General features: G+C 41.3%; 1 pseudogene; it reads right to left on the bottom strand.

Moving 5' to 3' along the window:
• Nucleotides 1–240: 240 nt before the first annotated feature.
• LOC141613302 (benzyl alcohol O-benzoyltransferase-like) lies at nucleotides 241–2,291 on the bottom strand (annotated as a pseudogene).
• Nucleotides 2,292–4,675: the final 2,384 nt, after the last annotated feature.

Below are 4,675 nucleotides of genomic sequence, written 5' to 3'. Positions count from 1 at the left end.
TTTGTAAATAGTTTTACAATATGGTTAGTAGGGAATTAATTTTGACAAAATGATTATTTTGGCAAAAGACCCTAGTAGATACTTATAAAGATGATCTTCCATCTTTATTCTAAATATGTGGGACATGAGTTTGCACCCTAACCGGAACGATGTTGAGAGAAAACTCTCTTCCTCCATCCCTCCGCCCTTTTCCCTTTCGTCCTTGCCCGTTCCATTAACCTCGTATAATGGGTTGTGGTTCTAGATGGGTTCAATTTTTCTTTTTTTGTGTATTTCCGGACATGACTTGTACTGAGCACAATAAGAAAACTTTTCTATGGAGGTGGATCTCGGATTCGCAATCAAGTGCTTCGAAACGTTATTATCCAAATATCCGTTAATCTCTTCAATAAACATCTGCATTGCCAAGGGAGGCAAGTACATTGGCACCAAAATCCCTTTTTCACCTTTACTATTTTTAGAAGCAAAGTAGAAACTTCCATACCCAGGCGTGGGACCACCCAACCACGCCCTCGCGGGTCCACCTTGTACGGGTGAACCCCACCCAAAATCAAACTGGTCGAGATTAAGTCGGCTGACGTCTGACACAGAGAAGGTGTGAGCCCTAGTGTAACGTGGTCTACCGTTGGCAACCATATAATCGGCCAAAGACCTCATGTACTCCTCGTTAACATTATTTTTTACGGCTTTGACGAGTTCCAAGGCGTAGGTGACATCATTGGAAACGAGGTTGCCGACAGTGGCGATGGCATGCGGAGTGGCAATGACATTACCGTAGTAGCCAACTGGAAGTGGAGGGTTCTTATATTTGTGGCGAGCATTAACATATATTCGAGCGCGAACCTCATCATCTGGGTGGAGTCGCAACGCAATAGTGCGGCTCCGCCATAACACAGCAGTGAGGAGTTCAAATGTTGAAGATGATTTCAGGTGTGTTGGGAGGAAGCGCCGTAGGGCATTTATCTCCGTTAAACCTGTATATGGACAATGAACGAACGTTATTTGAAGTGCAGAAGATAAAATGCAACACCCTTGGTAGTTTAATTTGTTACTCCATAACTTACATTTTCTTTAATATACTATTACGTTTTTAAAATCTCATATCCACGAATAGGTGAAATTACAGGGAAGACGATCTCTCACTAAGTTATTGAAAGATCGCTCTTCCGTATTTATTTCTTTATGAATTTTTCTAGTAAATATTTCAATTTCTTTTTTAACCGCGATTTGTGACACTCCTTTTATCTTAAGCCCTTTCAACGTACACTATTTCTTATTCTTTCAGATTTCGGACACTTCTTTTCGCGTGAGATTTCCCATTTCCAAATTGGCTATAATAATAATTTTTCACTTTTGATGAGACTCTATAACGAAAAGAGAAATCAACAAGTTACCTCAAAAATAAACACTTACCAAAGAAGAAGGGCTTATAAACTAAGTTATCACCAAGTGGGATATCAGGGATTTGTTCATACTCCCGATGGACACAAGTGACACGAGGTGGATTTCGAGCACTAATAAGTTCGCGTTTCCAAACTGGATAAACCGATCAGGATTGAGCTCCACGAGCCAACTCTCCCACAGCATTTAGGAATTGGGCTAAGCCAGTTCCATCCGCCATTGCATGGTTTATTCTATGTGTCAATATGAACCCTCCGCATTTGAGTCTCGTTACCTGAGTAGGCACAAATAAATGATATAATTTCAAATTTTAGTTAGTCACGACAATAAAGCAAGATACAGTATATGGATAAAATCCAGACTGCGTAAGAACAAATGTGGGCTTAAGCCGGACATCGGCCGGGCGCACGTCACATTTTTGGCCCCCCAGACAAGCTTGTTAGATTCATTGGGTTGGGTTAGTGAGTCGTGCCTTTGTATTTTTCCAAAAAAATGTCTTGTCCGTACCCGCTTATTTTGCTAGCGAGATGCGTCGGTTTTAATGGACATGATGATCCATGAACAACTCTACTTTTGGAACACTAGGATACTATTGTTTTGAGTAGTTAATGAAATGTCTAAACCAAAATATGAGAAGATTATATACCTGAATGATAAGTAAAGGGATAATCATAAAGAAGCTCCTCCATGCAGGGAACCGGTGGGTGAAGTTGTTCCTCACTAAATTGGTCAAGGCTAACATCGGCGTCAGCCTCGGTAAACAAGACTCCTTCCCCTGTACAGTCCACCACTAACTTCTTCCCCGCCTTTTCCCTTAGCCGCCCTGCCATTGGGTAGAATGGCACCAATGCTCTACTCACTGCCTCTTTTATCACCTTAGCAGGGTCCATCCCAAGCATACTTGGAACGGACTTATAGAATTGGAACCCTGGCACGTGGATTCGTGTTGGTGTATGGGGGAGTATAGGAAGTAGAGTGGAGATTAGTTGTTAGTTTATTTAGTTGATTAGTTGAAGGTTGATTAGTTGGTGTTTAGTTTGAAGGAATTAGTTTTTGCATTGATTTTTGTGAATTTGTTGGATACACCAAAATGGGAGGGGAGGACCTCTATTTATAGTGCTCCTCCTCCTTCTCCCACATTCTTAGAATTCTCTAGAATAGAGCATTCTATACTGACCTAAACTTGTAAGCCTCTAAACTCTTCTATACATACAAGATATCTCTAGAATATTCTAGGTTTCTCTACACACACCTAGAACATTCATGTCTCTTCTAGACCCTTCTAGACTCTTCTAGATTATTCTAGTATGTACATGAGTATTCTAGAACATTCTAGATGTTTCTACATTATTCTAGAATATACTGGAACCTTCTAGAACACTCCAGAAAAGTCTCACACTTCAACACTCCTCCTTGAGACTTTTGGAGTGACGCCCGGCTTTGATCTTAGAAACTCGAACCTTCCTGTCGGTAGAGCCTTGGTTAAAATGTCAGCTAGTTGGAACTCGGATGGGCAATGGAGAAGTTCCACTTCCTTTTCTTGCTCAGCATCTCGAAGTGCATAGAACCTCACTTTCATGTGCTTTGTCTTGCTGAAGCACACTGGATTCTTCGCAATGGCAATTGCTGACTTGTTATCCACCATAACCTTGGTTGCTCTTTCTTGTTTGTAGCCCAATTCCTCAAGTATCTTCCTTAGCCATATTACTTGATTGACGGCGGCGCAAGCTGCAACGTACTCGGCCTCGGCTGTTGATTGAGCTACGATGTCTTGCTTCTTTGAATTCCATGAGAATACTCCTGAGCCGAAAGTAAATGCATAGCCTGAAGTACTTTTCATGTCATCTACCGTTCTCGCCCATCATCCTTTGAGTACGCTATTAATCTTGGATTGTCGCAAGGTCGGTAAAATACTCCAAACTCTAGAGTACCCTTTAGATATCGAAGTATTCTCTTCATTGTACCCATGTGAACCTCACTTGGTTTGCTCATAAATCTTGATAATAAGCTTGTGGCGAACATAAGATCAGTCTTGTTTCTTTGTGAGGTAAAGTAAGCTTCCAACCAAGCTTCGGTATTGCTTGAGATCAACTTCTTTTGACCCATCATTTTTGGATAGCTTCTCATTCAGGACCAAAGGAGTAGAAACCGGCTTACAGTTCTCCATCTTGAACCTTTTGAGGATTTCCCGAGCATACTTAGTTTGAGAAATGAAGATTCCATCTTTTGCTTGATGGACTTCCATGCCAAGGAAGAAATTCATTAAGCCCAAATCCGTCATTTCAAACCTTTTCTTCATCTCCTCCTTAAATGTAAGGATCATTTGGGCATTGTTTCCTGTGACAAGGAGATCATCAACATAGATAGAAACGATGAGAAGATCACCTTGTTTTTCCTTTACGTATAGTGTATGCTCATTTTTACTCCTCGTGAATCCTTGCTCAAGGAAGTAAGAATCAATCTTGCTGTACCACGCCCTTGGAGCTTGTTTGAGGCCATATAGAGCCTTTTTCAGCTTGCACACCTTTTCTTCATTTCCTTGTGTGACAAAGCCTGGAGGTTGCTCGATGTATATCTCCTCCTCGAGTTCTCCATTAAGGAAGGCAGATTTGACATCAAGTTGATAAATTTTCCATCTTTCTTGAGCAGCTAGAGCAATAAGAGCCCTTACCGTATCGTGACGAGCAACTGGAGCAAATGTGTCTCCGTAGTCTATTCCAGCTTGTTGGGAGTATCCTTTCACGACCAATCTTGCTTTGTACTTATTGATTGAGCCATCTGGATTCAACTTTGTTTTGTAGACCCATTTCACTCCAATCACCTTTCGATCCTTGGGTTTGTCCACTAATTCCCATGTGTTATTCTTCTTTATCATGTTTATTTCTGTCTCCATTGCGTCTTGCCACTCTTTGTATTTGGAAGCCTCATCATAGTCTCTTGGCTCCTCAAAAGCGAAGTAGCATCTCTCACATTCCTCTTCATTTAGATTAATAACGGGACATTCTGCATAAATTTCGGAGAGATCTTTCTTACCTCGAGGTCCCGTAGCATTCTCCGAATTGTCGTTAGAGGATGGAGAGTGTGCATGCATTGGAGTTGATGGAGGTGTAGGAGGATCATTATTGTTGATCGTATCATCATCACCTTCTGGTTGATGTTGGTGATAAGGAACTAGGATCACATTTCTTTCCACCTTCTTCTCTTCCCAATTCCACATTGCATCTTCATCAAACTCCACGTCTCGGCTTATCATGATCTTCTCCGTATTAAGATT

This window comes from Silene latifolia, chromosome 11 (assembly GCF_048544455.1).
Source record: "Silene latifolia isolate original U9 population chromosome 11, ASM4854445v1, whole genome shotgun sequence".
Classification (NCBI taxonomy): Eukaryota; Viridiplantae; Streptophyta; class Magnoliopsida; order Caryophyllales; family Caryophyllaceae; genus Silene; species Silene latifolia.
This window is presented reverse-complemented; position numbering and strand designations above follow the sequence as displayed.